The sequence below is a fragment of the Saccopteryx bilineata genome, chromosome 2, assembly GCF_036850765.1.
Source record: "Saccopteryx bilineata isolate mSacBil1 chromosome 2, mSacBil1_pri_phased_curated, whole genome shotgun sequence".
NCBI classification, from domain to species: domain Eukaryota; kingdom Metazoa; phylum Chordata; class Mammalia; order Chiroptera; family Emballonuridae; genus Saccopteryx; species Saccopteryx bilineata.
The window spans coordinates 274,718,653-274,734,444 of NC_089491.1; the positions used below are offsets into that span (position 1 = coordinate 274,718,653).

The 15,792-nt window shown below is 48.6% G+C and overlaps 2 protein-coding genes across 2 annotated transcripts in view; both read left to right on the forward strand.

Annotated features, from left to right (window-relative positions):
• TMEM132B (transmembrane protein 132B) overlaps positions 1-15,792 on the forward strand; it is a 608,028-nt gene that overhangs the window by 565,633 nt on the left and 26,603 nt on the right. The window lies entirely within an intron of this gene.
• The window catches only part of LOC136322512 (uncharacterized), a 138,731-nt gene that overhangs the window by 44,285 nt on the left and 78,654 nt on the right, over positions 1-15,792 (forward strand).

Consider the following 15,792-nt stretch of genomic DNA (forward strand, 5'->3'; position numbering starts at 1 on the left):
TACCTTTTCTTACAGACTCCCCCTCATTTTGTCTCCAATATTCATTATTAAATTGTGTGTGCATGTATGTGCACACGTATGCATGTGTGCATAGATATTCATATGTGTGGATGCATGTGTGTACATGTGTGCATGTGCATGCATGTGCATGCATTCGCATATATACGTGTGCTCTTCCAGCATTAGCCAGAGCATACCCAGGTAGGTATCACCCTTTAAAAAATGCACATGGATGCAGCCCCTGCCCTCAGTTCAGAGCCTCACTTTTTCTGGCTCAGTTATAAGTCGTAACGACTGTTCCGTGTAGGCCCAGAGAGGTCGGCTTTTTCTGAATATTGCTCATCATGTCCTCTCTACGAAGAAAGAAAAAGTCACCCCCATCCCTTGACACTGCAGGCCATGCAAGCCCCTTCATGCCAATAACATGACCACGTACCAGGACGTCGGCCGAGAAGGTGTTTCTCCGACACCCAGATAACCGGTTTTCACAATGACTCAGGCTGGTCGACCTGGACCCTATAGGGAAAGGACCCCAGTCACCCGAGAGCAGAGCAGAAATGACGGGGGTGACTTAAATCTGTGTTTGGAACGTGCTTCCTTCTCCAGTGCTCTTGGAGAGTCGACTGCCTCTCTGAGATCCCCCAGTGTTTGCCGGAGCTAATGCCACCACCCCACGAGGCGGCGGGATGGAGTGAACCCACTGTCCAAGGTGGCTTTTCTCCAAACGCTCACCCCAGGGCGTGGCTGCTGGATCACAAAGCTGGCAGATAGATACCCCATGGCCTTCCCCTCCAGACTCTGCTGTGCCACAGGCACTGAGCGATTTATTTTAAACCAGCTCTGGCAAATGTCCTGAACTCCTTTTGCCCACCCACAGGGGTGATTACGAGTCCCGTGGGTGGACAATGGGGTCTCTGTGTTGGGGTCTGACCTGGGCTGCGTGGCATCTGTCTGTCACACCTGCATGGCCAGTTTCTTAAATCCTCATAATACCTATGTCTTTGCACGCCTCTGGGCTCCCTGCTTTACAAGGAAGGGACTGAGGAAACAAAAGTTAATTCCTCCATCCAAGGTCAACCAGCAGTAGGATTCAGACCCAGGCCATGAGACCAGCATCTTCCCACAGTGGGACTCTGAGGACCAGGGCTTCGAATGTCTGTGGCTGTGAGCACAGGGACCCATGAGTAAAGCATCATTCCCCGGCTCCCAAGGGTCTCCCCTCTCCTATTAACTGAGTGACACCTTCAGGGGTACACAGATGACACATCGCTGCGATAAATGGTATGAACCTTCAGTAGAGTAAGATTTCTACGTCCCTGGAAACCCGCTCAGTCAGTGGTGGGTCGACTTCCCCCATGCTTTCCAGCACCTGGGGACCCTGGCAGTGACCCAACAATGAGTCTCCGTGATGGACCAGACACAGGTGATGGCGTCCAGCCACCCGATGACCCTTCGCTATGGCCTTGTCCCTGCATTTCACAGGTGGAGGATTCCAAGGTCAAAGGCACTCTCTAAGGTTTTCAAAATCAGTCAATGGATCATGGAGACGGAGACATGGAGGGTTGGGGTGGAGGGCTAGGGGGGCGACCCACGGGTCCAACTTTTGTGTTAGGCGGGTTTTATTCCACACCGGAGATCCACCCCCATGTCTTCTCCGGCCCAGTGCCTAGACCGCCAAGCCGCGTGTCCCGGGAGAGCTCTGACCGTGGCGGAGTCAGCAAACCCCCACGTTCTGAAAACCCTCCCTGCAGCGTTGACACCCTGTGTGACGCCTGTTCTTTGTCCCAGCTGTAAACCCGGTTCTTTTCTCTAGGAGGGTGGCGGGCTAATTACTGGAGAAGAGCTCCCTGAAGCCCCAAGAAATGTAAGCAAACCATAAATAATAGATTTATCCGTTTAATTAGCTAATTCGCCCACATCTTCCGGCGGAACGTGGAAGCCGAGGGAAGCTAATTATGCATGTATGGTTGACAAATACGAGTCCGGCATGGTCATTTAATTAAAAGCCCCAAGGACAAGTGGCTGAGCCATCGTTCATCCCGGAGGAGGAGGGATAAGACAATTGGCAGGGGGTATCATGGTCCTTTTGCTGCCTGTAACCCGGGCAGCAGCTGCGGATACAAGCTTTTAGCGAAGCTCTTCCCCTGTTTTCTGTTTACTCACAGAAGTCTCCACTCCACGTTCAACACTTCTGACCACGAGCATATGGGGTTTTTCTCCTACCGTCCCCTACCGTCAATCTATTCTTGACATACCATGTGTAGCCATGTGGAAACTTCAATTCTTGGACCTGACCTTTTGTGCCTTTGGGTTCAGACCGGCCTCATCCAGCCCCCTGACTTAGCTGCCCCCTTCTCCCCTTACACGTCCACTCCCGTCATCATTAAGCCCTCAGGACAATGAGGTCCTTGGTCAGCATCCAGTAATCTTGGGAGCAAAACCTCGGGTCTGTGGACCATGGAAACAGAGTTTCAGTCAAACTAGAGAGAGTATTTGGTCACAGTTATATCTCAGCTCCGGGCCCAGAAAAGCCAACGACCCCACCATGGACCACACCTGTGACAAACCAGACCATGGCCGACCTCAGGACCAGAGGCAGTGATCAACCCAACCATGCCCTACCTTAGTGCTGACCAATCAATACGAACCACGACCCGAACGCCCTTAGTCACCGTGACCAGTGGTTTCCCCCTCAGGTTCAAGAGCCACGTCTCACCTGGAACTCCCGGTTTGGTTCCATTTCCTTAACTAGTAAACTTTTACTTTCTTTGCCGCAAAGTCCTGTTTCAATTTGACTGGGCTTTGAGGCACGCCAAGTGAATGAACCTATGTGGTTCGGTACTACAAGCAATTCTAGAGTGGCTCACAGAACTCGGGACAGCAGTTGACTTGCTCGATGGCTAGTTTATTATGGAAGGGTCTGACCCCGGAACAGCCGGAAGGAAGAGCTGCCCAGTGCAGGTGTGGGGAAGACATGTATGTAAGAATGTGAGAGGACACAAGGGCTGGGGCACCCAGGAATAGACAAAACAGAAAATGCTAGGTGGCCAGGAAGCCACGCTAAGACCAGGTGGTCAGAAGGAATGCAGAATAGCTGACCACAAAAATGTCACCAACCCTCCACTCCATCTCTACGCAAACAAGCAGAGGTAGCTGATTCAACACCCCTTCTAATCACCTGCTTACACTGCTGACCCGAGCGCACAGTTGGTCAAGGCTGGACCAGCATATGACCTTCCTCGGGTGGCGGTCGTGAGCTGTGGGCCATCTTGCCCCCGCAGCGCAGGTGTGAACATTAATTACCAGGCAACGCCGCGGGAAAGGGAAGTCACAAGACCCTACCTAAACTATAAAATTTTCACAAGCCCGTCTTTTGTAAACAGCCCAACTTTTTCAAAAGAGCCTGTTTTTTCCCCACTTATTGAAGCAGATGCCAAGCAGAGCCGGCCCCCCGAGCCAGCTCTGGGGACCCTCCTCCTCTGTGCTCAAGCACAAGCTAAATAAAATCTGCCTGGAAATTTCCATGAGGTTTCCTCTCGATTTCTATTTTGGGGAAACCCAAGCACCCCAGCGCCGGCAACAAACGTGTCTGTGTGTGTAAATCAAGGATGCACGACCGTTGAGAAGACACGGGGAGCGAGGGGTACAGATGCCAGTCCTGCTGGGCCCCAGGCAGGCGGGCAGACAGGTGTGCAGGGAGGTCAGGGTGCCCTGCTCTGTCTGTAGCCTCAGGTCCCATCCACACACCTCCCACCTATCGGTCGTCAATACGTCCTGATCAAACGAGCACGCAAACAGCGGGCCCCCGGTTGCAGAGACTTACTTCTGTATTCGGGACTGGGAGCGTCCTCCCGGGAAGGGAACTTTCCTGGCATACGGCCTGCTGCCCTCGGAAACTTACTTACGCTTGATGAATATTTATGAAAACTGCCAGCTTAATTAAAATATAAAAGCCTTGAGCTAAATTAATTGGGCTGAGGAGGGAGGGAGAGAAAAAAAAGAAAAGCCCCACTTGCCCGCGAGGAGATAACAGATGAGGGGCAGAGGTGGCCGCTGCTCAGAGCCACAGGACGTAACTCAGGAGCGAGCGATGGTGAGGAGGGGCGCAGCACGGCGAGGGTGTTGCTAAACCAGCAGGTCTGGGAAACGGGTTTCCCCTCACGGCTCTGTTGGCCTGAGTCTCCAGGGAGCAACCTCGTGGGCCCTCCCTGAGCAGGCCACCGTGTCACCAGAGGCCCAGAGGCCACGTCGGGTTCTGCTGTCATTCAATCTGCTGAAACCCACCAGGTTGCACGGGGAGCTCATCCCCGAACGCCACGGTATGAAGTCCTTCCTGTCTCAGCACAGACCACAGAACCTACAGACGCTGTCCCTCTCCAAATGTCTGCTGTGGGCGGGGAAATAAGACACTCGCGTCATAAAGGATGGATCCGAAGGTGTTGTTGGGGGAGGGGGTTGCTGTTTTTCTCTAATCTCTCCTGGTTGTAATGTTGCTGTTCTTCGATCTTCTTTCCCGAGTCCTTGACTGACTCTCTCTCAAAAGTAGCACAAAGCTCCGGTAATGAGGAGGAAGTCCTAGTCACACGGGGTTTCCCAGACTGCTCCTTGGGGGTCACCGCTCAGAGAAGGTCACAGGGACCCCGGGTCCCCTCGACGCCCTGTCCACACTTACATTTCAAGATGGCGGCGAGGTGGTCAGCACCGTGCTGACCTGGGGAAAGCTAATTCATCCTCATTACAACCCCCCTCCCCTGCTGTGTAACATCTTGACCCCCTTCCTGCAGACGCTTAAGGGGAGCAGGCACTTGGACAGGTGTGACTCATGTCAAGGGCTCACCACTGGAAAGGTTACCGTTCTTCATTTCAGTGAAGAAGAGCCTCCTATTTCGTGGCTCAATTTTCTCTCTTTATTGAGTTTGAAGATGCGCGTTGTACACGATGCCCCCTTTTCTTGCGGTGTCCGAGGATAATTAGAAGGCACTAAACCAGATGAGTGACTCATCACAATATTTTTAATTAAATATTACCAGGAGCAGAAACTTGAGAGGACTTCCATTATTGTGGAGACACAAACAAGCAGAGATTTCAATTATGTCTAACCCTTTTCTGACATCAAAAAGGGTCATTCAGATAAAATTGAAATTCTCTTGTTGATGTGATTTGGGGAACAATTTATTCACTTCTTACTCACTTTATTGTAATTGGTAAGAATTTATTGCTGGCAGTTAGTCAATCAAAGGTATTAAAAGACTAAAAGTTATAGGGAAGAAACCCTAACCATGGGAGATAAAAATAATTAGTCCAGTCATCAGAGGAGAAAATGTCTCTTAAAAGTTGAGTCACGGTGGCGCAGTGGATAGAGCATAGGACTGGGATGCGGAGGACCCAGGTTTGAAACCCCGAGGTCGCCAGCTTGAGCACAGGCTCATCTGGTTTGAGCAAGTCTCACCAGCTTGGACCTAAGGTTGCTGGCTTGAGCAAGGGGTCACTGGGTCTGCTGTAGCCCCCTGGTCAAGGCACATATGAGAAAGCAATCAGTGAACAACTAAGGTGCCACAACGAAGAATTGATGCTTCTCATCTCTCTCCCTTCCTGTCTGTCTGTCCCTATCTGTCCCTCTCTCTGTCTCTATCTCTGTCAAAAAAAGAAAAAAAAGTTGAGCCACAAGATTCATGAAAATATACCATCATGCAAGCACGGGCCACAAATGCTCAATAGCAGTGGCATTTATAATAGCCACAGAGTGGACACAACTCCAATGTCCATCAAAGGACAAATAGGTAAACAAAGCATCATCGTCTGTCCAAACAAGAAACTACTGTTTGTTACTAGAAAGGGGTGAAGTACAAATGTGTGCTACTGTGCAGGTGGACCTCGGAAACATCATGCGCAGTGACCAAAGCCAGCCACCAAAAGACCAAGATTGTGTGATCCTATTTACATAAAATGTGCAGGCAAGGCAAATCCATAAGAACAGGACAAAAATGGGTGTTTGCCAGGAAAGGGGTGGGGACAGACAGGATCCGAGTGCAACGGCTCATGGGGTGATGGCAATGTCCTGACAGGAGATTGTCCTCTTGGTTGCACAGCTCTGTGGACTACTGGAAACACTGAACTGTGGGTGTTCTTTACTCTGGTGACCTGCATGCTATGTGCATGAGAGCTCCAGAAAGCCATTTGGAAACAGAGTGGAAGAGACTATAATTACTGATCCCCAAACACCGTATATAATGTTAGACACATTCATTTACCATACTTTAAAAAAACAAAAAACAAATCCAGTCCTACCTCCCTGTTTATATTAAAAATTAGCCCTGGTCGGTTGGCTCAGCGGTTCTCCACCCCTCCACCGCACTTTCCTCTCTGTCTCTCTCTTCCTCTCCCGCAGCCAAAGCTCCATTGGAGCAAAGATGGCCCGGGCGCTGGGAATGGCTCTGTGGCCTCTGCCTCAGGCGCTAGAGTGGCTCTGGTCGCAACATGGCGACGCCCAGGATGGGCAGAGCATCGCCCCCTGGTGGGCAGAGCGTTGCCCCTGGTGGGCGTGCCGGGTGGATCCCGGTCGGGCGCATGCGGGAGTCTGTCTGACTGTCTCTCCCCTGTTTCCAGCTTCAGAAAAATGAAAAAAAAAATTAAATAGGCCCCAACCAGTTGGCTCAGTGGTAGAGCATTGATCCGGCATGTGGAAGTCCTGGGTTTGATTCCTGGTCAGGGCACACAGGAGAAGCGTCCATCTGCTTCTCCACCCCTCCCCTTCTATCTCTCTCTCTTTCCCTCCCACAGTCATGACTCGATTGATTTGAGCGTATCAACCCCAGGCCTGAGGATGGCTCCATGGTGCCTTTACCTAAGGTGCTAAAAATAGCTCAGTTGGGAGCAATGGCCCTAGATGGACAGAGCATCGACCCCAGATGGGGGTTGCCGGGTGGATCCCTGTTGGGTGCATAGGGGAGTCTATCTCTCTTCTCTGCCTCCCCTCTTCACTTATAAATAAATAAGTAAATATATAAATATATAAATAAATAAATAAATAAATAAAGCCTTGCTTACTTACTGGTGTATTTGGTCACTGTGTGGTGTAGCTTATGTCTATAGATACACAGATATAGATGTATATCCACATATCTCCTCTCTTTTCTTCCTCTTGAACTATCTTGAAAAAAACACTATCAGCAGATACATTTCCATGAGGTCTTTAGGACCCCACAGACAAGAGGGTAATATTTCTTGCCCTTTTCCCTTTTTTTTCCGTGGCTATGACATCAGCTCAGAGACAGGCTCGCTGTTTGTGGTTCGAAAATGAAGGGGACAGATTCGAACAGGCACGCCACCAAGGGGTTAGCCTGGAGGTGAACCTAAGCCTCTTATTTGTTTCTATGCTCAGCTGACAATCACCCAGGCATTTAAAAACCTGTCCAGGGCTTAAGAACAACTTGATTCTGAACTTAACAACCCAATTAAAATAAATGAATAATACTATAATGGCCTCCCCTTACCCAAGCACTTAACATAAACCATAGGCAGCTACATAAATACCCCTGTAATTCTGAAAATAACTCTACTAGCTGGATCTTATTATGATGCTGAGTTAAGTGAGATAATTTAGTTTCAATTAATTTTTTGAAAATTAGAAGTATTAAATGGAACTGCCTTATTAACTTGATAAAAACAATTTAAATTATAATTTATTGGTTTTTGTTTTTGTTTTTCTTTTTTACACTGCTTGTTAACTCAGTTAAATTTGGAATGAGTGGCGCTTTTTTTTTTAATCAAATTTTCTTTAAGGAGACCTCTGATAAATTATAGGTTTTAGCACATGGATATGGATTTTTTTAAAAAATCATTTGAAACCAAATGGCCTATCTGCGTATTCAATCCGATAAGAATTCGTGTGTGCGTCTCCAAGTTGGAATTTTCCATTGATGATTCATGGCTATAAAGATTGCTTATCGACCGTGCCTAATAAACACTCTCATAGAAAGATGTGAGGAATTCTTCTCATCTACTGATATCTATCATGAATTAAGCGTGCTTGGGTGTCAATCATTGTTAGAGGGTTTGTGAATAAAAGCTGGATTAATTGGCAATCGACTCTATATTGTCTACGTGCTATTTTTTTCCTGAAATGAGCCACTGACTTGAGATATTTTTAAAAAAGCAAATATCACTTAGTTAGGGTCTCATCATAAGAGAGGCTACAGGTCTCATCAATCAACATGACAAGCAGAGGGCACCTGGATGGATAGTTCAGGGGCCTTTCCCCGGGTTGGGGTGGTCGATCACCTGGAAATACAGGCGCGGGGAGACACATTTGATAAATGTTCACCCTGTGATTGAACATCTCGGGAGGACGCATCTCTGCCTGGCTTGTAATTTCAGCCCTGCTTCCCCCGACGTCAATAAATCATAAATAATTTCAGGCGGGTGCACCTCTATTTATAGGAACCCAATACCATCTTTGTGTGAGACATTGTATTAGAAATTCGGTATTATCTCATTAAACCGTCACGGCTGCACTGATCGCTTGCTTGCAAGGAGTCCTGATGTTAAGGTCAAGGGTGTGATGACTGAGGACCTTTGATGCTTGTCTGCAGGTCACACCAGAAGCCCCAGCGTGGGGAATGGAACCAAGTCTCTCTACAGGTGAAGTGCCCACTCTCCCCTGATCCCTGCAGAGGTGGTGGGTCTCCATGGGGCATTCATCTCTCACGGACATTGGGGTGTGTCCACGTCTGGAGTATTAGCGTGTGTGTGTGCGCGCGCGCGCACACACACACACACACACACACACACCAGAATACTAGCTTTAAAGAGAAGGAAATCCTACCATTGCAAAGACATGGGTTCCCCTGAAAGACCTTCTGCGGAGAGAAAATCACTTCTTTTCTAAACAAGGGCCTTTGCCACAATGAGACTCTAACTTGGAAGTCACTAGAAAGATTCTGAGTTAAAGGAGTGACGTAGATTCCAGGGTCACACCCATGCCAAGGTCACACCCATGCCATGCCCCACCAGTGGCCTTTGTCATGTCAGAAAGCTGCTTCCTTTGGTCCTTCCTACTCTTAGGTCCCAGGAGGAGAGATCTTCTCCCAAAAGCCACCTTTCTCTCTCCCATACACACAGCTTTATCTCTAGGAGACAGTGTGTTAGTTGGAGACGCCCATTTAAAACAAAAACAATAACATCAAGGTAGAGCTAGTATGGTCAACACAGTTGGGGTGCCCTAGCTGAGGGGAAGAGGCAAAGCTCACTAAGATTGGCTAATCATCTTGCTACAACGAGACAGCCGCAGGTGAAGAGCCACCCGGAATACAGAAGGAAGTGGGGGGGGGGAGGAAGAGAGAGGGTTATTAGGAGCAATGGAGCAACTGGCACCTCCATCACAGCACACAGAACCTTTCTGGCAATATTTGGCCAAGTGTGGTGGGCTATACATGGAGAAGGGATAGCCTCCCACGGCAGCTCAGGTACGGCGGGGGGCGTTCTGTTGAGAGAAGCTGCTCCCCACAGTCAGCGCCCTTTTGTGGTTGTTACTGTTGTTTAAAACTGGGAAGACAGCATCAGCGCTCGCCTGTGTGGGGCCATGCAGGGTCCGTGCAGGCACAGGCAGGTGTGTGTGCACCTGCAGAACCCCTGTGAAGGAGACACATGGGTCTTCGCGAGCTGGGCAGCTCGGCGTGGCCCTCCCATGCATCTGGAAGGTGGCCCAGGCCCGAGGAATCCGTGGATGTCACCTTGGAATGGACTAAGACCACGCCTTTCATCATCAAATCATCGGTTCTGAGGGACGGATAACCCGCAGGTGCTCTTGGGTCTGACACCACACAGGACTGCTCACATCGGTGGTAGTACATTCACTGGGCACCACGGACATTTGACTCGAAAGAAGGTTCTGAAGCCCGAGCCACACCTCTGACCTGCACCTACCACACCCTGGAGTTTTTGTGTTGTTGTTTTTCCTGATTTGGTCTATTTTGTGCTCACCACAGTGGGTTCATCTCAGAAGCTTTAAGATATACTGATGCCCAGGACCTGCCTCTTGTCCAGCCCCAGACACACTGACTCACACTTCCCAGAATGAGACGCACAGGGAACTATTAATAAAACAGCACTGACTGGCCCTGGCCAGCTAGCTCAACGGAAGAGTGTCCGCCCGGTGTGTGAAAGTCCTAGGTTCGATTCCCGGCCAGAGCACACAGGAGAAGTGCCCATCTGCTTCTCCACCCTTCCTCCTCTCCTTTCTCTCTATCTCTCTCTTCCTCTCCTGCATCCAAGGCTCCATTGGAGCAAAGTTGGCCCAGGCGCTGAGGATGGCTCTGTGGCCTCTGCCTCAGGCGCTAGAATGGCTCTGGTTGCAATAGAGCAACGCCCCAGATGGGCAGAGCATTGCCCCCTGGTGGGCTTGCCAGGTGGATCTCGATCGGGTGCATGCGGGAGTCTATCTGCCTCCCTGCTTTTAACTTCAGAAAAATACAAAAAACAAACAAACAAACAGCATTGACTAATAGGAACATATCTGACGGCTGATGCACAGCCAGGGAGGGGAATCACAGACTAACCGTTGAAATCCTTGGCATGTGAGATTTTTTTATTTTTGGTTTGTTTGGATTAGAATATATGTCAGGGCAGCCTCAGGTCCTCAAGCCGGCTTTTGGTTTCTCCCGTGATAAAGAGTGAGGACGGAGACGGAAGTCTTTCAGAAGGACATAAATGTCACAGAGCACCGTGTGAGGTCATTTATTACAGAGCTCAGCCCGCGTCCCACTGGGGGTGGGATGACAAGTGGCTTTCATTGGACAAGCTCTCACGTGCTTCGGAGGCTGGGACCTGGGGGCTTATCCTACTGATGATAAAGAACGTTTCTCGGACATGTCCCGGTGTGAGAGTGAGTTATGGCTCTGGGTTGAGTTTATGGGGAAAAATAAGACAGATGAGATGCTTTGCAGCCAAGTTGGCTGTTTCCAATGTGCAGACGTGTCTGCCGTCATGTTCTGACCTTAGATGAGGTGGGGGGTATGATGTGCTGGCACTTGGGGTGTTGTCATGGTGCCTGAGGGGAAAAAAAGGACGCATCATAGATGTTACAATATCCATGGAAAGAGGCGGATGAGTGTGAGTTGCCGGGTTTATGAATTCCTGGAAGATGTCCATTTGGTCTCACTGCAGCTGAAGGGACAGGTCACGAGAGTTTTCACCTTTCTTGGCCACTGATTGTTTATGTGGAGCGACCGACAATCCAAATGTCACGGGAAGCAAACAGTTTTTTTCGGGATCAAGACCATGCCCTTCACAGTGAAACGAGAGATTGGTCACCCCAACACAAATCATCTACTCCAAGGACGGAAAACCCACCGATGCCCGTGGGTTACAGCACGCAGAGTGTGTGTTCCTGGCGCCCTGAGCCTGCGGGTTGTCACCCAAGGAGGGTAGCTTGCTCGAAGCATTCTGGATTTGCCCAGTCGGTGTAAGAAGCACTCCCCGTCCTGACACGCTGCACTCTTACATGGATACCTTGTTAATTCACGCTTTCGGACCCTACTCGGAGTGATAGAGCCTGTTCCATGTGTATTAAACCTGACCGAGAGGTGGAGTTCAGAGATGGCACGCAGAGATGAGCCCTGGTGAACACATTGCAGAAACATTCCCCAGTATTCCAGCGAGACAGATGAAAGAATTAACCTGTGGTCTCTTCTCCAGCACCTCTGAGTAGGAAGCCAACTTCCTAAGATGAGCACCCAAAAAACCTCCTAATCTACTAGGCTCGGCTGATGAACAGATCAACATCACATCTATTGTGGATCCATTCATGATGAGATCACCACGCCGACAAAGTCTTAGTCTCACGGGAGGAAACAGGGACAATTGTGTAGAGGGGTTTTACGTCCTGGGCTGCGTGACTTCCAGGTGGGTCTCGCGAGGCAGGAAACAGGGTCTGGGTTAGCTTTGGGTTAGTGGGCACAGAGTGGCAAAGGTCTTGACTCTGAAGTCTTGATGAGAAAAACTGTACATTGTGATACATAGTCTAGTTCAGCTCGTTACAGTTTCATCTTCCTGAATCCTCACAGTGTCTGTGGTTGCTCTGAGTAGAAGTTAATAGAGAAACAGGAAAATTCAGCCCGACATGGTGCTGGTTTCTGGTTTGGGTCCTCAAGTATCTCTCACTATTGGGGTCACCTATCTGATTTGAGTGGTATAGTAAAACCTCCATTTTTTCATATAAAAATATTCTAGGTTGTTTTCTTTTTTGTAGTTATTTAAGTGAGCCAAATCTGCTTTTGTTTGATTGAACCCCCAAAGACTATTGGACACCGATGAACAGCTATTTATGAAAACGTTGTTTTCTGGTTGCAGTCAAGCCCATGTGTCGATCCCAATGCGCGCGCGCACCAGAGACATGGGTGCCTCAGGCCTCCAGCAACCTCGCTCCCGGAGGTGGGGGGCCAGGTCCCTCTCATGGAGAAGCCCCTTTTCTTCACTCTGCACCGGCTTGCATTCCTGTCACACGCCAGCCAGGCACCGCCTTGGGCACTGGGGACACCACAGGACACAGAGTCCCTGCCTTCGTGGCATACACATTTTAGGGTCTGTAGACAGCCGGGAAGAAGAGAATAATATCTTATACATCAAAGAACAATAAGTAACTTAAAGCGAAATAAAGATGAAGTGTGATAGAGCGTGCTAGTGAGCGTGGAGAAAACTAGTCTATCAAGGTTGGGTCAGGGAGGGCATTGAAAAGTGACATTTGAGCAAAGACTTGAGGTTGCAAGGGGGCCACACGGCTGGCTAGGGGGCAAGGCAGAAAGAACTGTGTGTGCCCAGGCTGGGGGCAAAGGGTGTGACTGGAGAGTTTGGGGCCTGCAGAGCCAGTATGATCGATGCCGAGGGACCCAGGGAGGTTGGCAGTAGTTGAGTTGAGCTCAGAGGTCCTCCGGCCCTGTAGGTCACTGTAGGCCACTGACTTGGCCTCCTATGCATGGAAAAATTTCAGGCACTGCAGGATTTTAAGTAGATGAGGTACATGGTTGACCTTCCATTTAAAAAAGATTAATCTGGTTGATGTATTAATAAAGGGCTAGAGCAGGGGCATGAATTAAAAAAATAAAATAAAAACAGAAAGCCAGATACAAGACTTTGCCATAGACAAATGAGAGAATGCAGTAATGAGGACAGGAGGGGAGAGGGGGTGAGCAGGTTCAGAAGTTGTTTAGATTCTGAGTACAGTGGTACCTTGAGATACGAATTTAACCAAGCTCATAAGTCAGTCAACTCGTATATCAAACCGCGGATACTGGACCCCTGTGCCAATGCGCCAACTAGCGGCAGCTTCCCAAATTACAACTTGTATCTCGGAATTTCTCTCGGATCTCAAACAAAAATATGGACCGAATCGCAGCTCGTATCTTAAAAAAAATTTGTATGTTGGTCTGTTCATATCTCAAGGTACCACTGTATATTTTTGAAGAAGGGTCTAGTAAGCTTTGCTCATGAATTGGATATGAGATGGGAGACAAAGAGAGAGGTCAAGGGTGAACCTCAGGTTTGTCCTGAGTTACACACACACACACACACACACACACACACACACACACACGGCATCAACATTTGCCTACATGGGAAAAATCAGTGTTGAGTGGTTTTAGGGACAGAAACCTAGCCTTACGTTGGACATTAGGTGTGAGATGTCTGTGAGCATCCCAGGTGAGATGTCTGGTATGCAATCAGATATAGAAATTGGAATGTATAGTAAAGGTCTTGGTTGAAAATGAATTTATCTCTCACCAGCCAACGTGGGTTGTTTGAGACCTTCCGCCAGGAGAGGATCAGCCAAGGGAGGAGTATAGGAAGAGACAAGGTCCAAGGAGGCAGACCTGGGACACCCAGTGTGCAAAGGAACGAGGGGCACAGAAATCGGAGCAGGGGACTTAGAAGAAGTGGCCAGTGAGCAGTGAGTTGGATTAAGAGGCGGCAGTGGTTGATGTCCTAGAAACCAACTGATGGGAGCTTTTCAAGAAGGAAGAGCCATTGCCTGGGGTCATTGCTGTTGAGAGGTCAAGGAAGATGCCATCTTGACCCCTTCAATCATGTGGCTGCTCAAGCAGCCACCATGCTCATGAGCATAGAGAGAAAGAATGATATTTGTGAGAAAATTAATGGGTGCACATCCCCGCCTCCCCAACACTTAGCCAGGTCGCATTGCCTACATCAAGTTCTCCGAGATCTTAGTGTCATCACACTGAGTATCACCTAAAGTTACTTACCTTCAGAGACAAGTTTGTAAAACCAAGGCACTGAGCAGAGCCTTGAATCTCTAGAAGGTTCTCTGGGCAAGACTGTCAGCTTTAATCAGGAAACATCAGTGTCTGTGTCTTGCTCCTTCTAACAGTTCTTGGTTCACCGAATCTACCTCAGTTGTATTGCAGTGTTGATACATGAGGCGGTATTGCTTACTTCCACAAAGTGCCAACATTCTGTGCTGTTTCCAAGCAAACGAGGAACAGTGCCGCCTCGGGAGGTGAGCCAGGCCTCTGGGCACCCAGCACGGCTCCAGAAAAGACACCGGCTGTGGGGGCTGGCCATTGGTAAGTAAAACTGTGACTAAATGATTTTTAAATATGAACAATAAATTTGCTTTAATCTTAGGAGGTGTATTCCCATTACAGATGCAGCGGAGTTAGTTCTGGGGCTGCAGGCAGTGGGTTTTCACAAGAAAGTGCCCCATGCACACAAACTGTAGAGGATCTTTCTGTAGTCTTGGAACTGGCACTAAAAACTAGTGCTGAAGGCTTTAGCCAGCACATGCACATATATTAAAACATATATGCGTTATCTCATAGCAAACAACACATACACATCATCACCATCATCACCACCATCATCACCATCATCATCACCACCACAACCATCACCATCACCACCATCATCACCATCATCACCACCATCATCACCATCACCACCATCACCACCATCATCACCATCATCATCACCACCACAACCATCACCATCACCACCATCATCACCATCATCACCACCATCATCACCATCATCACCACCATCATCACCACCATCACGATCACCATCACCATCATCATCACCACCATCACCATCACTATCACCATCACCATCACCATCACCATCACCATCACTATCACCATCACCATCACCATCACCATCACCATCATCATCACCACCATCATCACCATTATTATCACCATCACCATCATCACCATTATTATCACCGTCACCATCGTTATCATCAGCATCACCACCATCATAAATGACTTACTCTTTGGCATGTGGAGGTCTCAGTTGGGGTGTAAAAAAAGCCCAAAGGAATAAAAACACAAATACCAAAATATATATATATATAAAAAAAAGAAAGCAGCCTGACTTGTGGCGGCGCAGTGGATAAAGCGTCGACCTGGAAATGCTGAGGTCGCCGGTTCAAAACCCTGGGCTTGCCTGGTCAAGGCATATATGCGAGTTGATGCTTCCAGCTCCTCCCCCTTCTCTCTCTCTGTCTCTCTCTCCTCTCTCTCCCTCTCTCTCCTTTCTAAAAATGAATAAATAAATAAATTAATTAAAAAAAAGAAAGCAAAGAAAAGAAAGCCCTATAAGAAAGAGAAAAAGCAGGGTTTTTCTCTTTCAAAACACAATAATTTTAATCAATTCAGTCCACTCTCCACTGATGCCTCTTTTTGAATAAGAATTTGGAGGTAAACTCTGTTCAGCAAACCTTCATAAAAATCTAAATGCTCACCGCTGAGGAAATGAAAAAGAAAGAGCCCAAAGCACGAA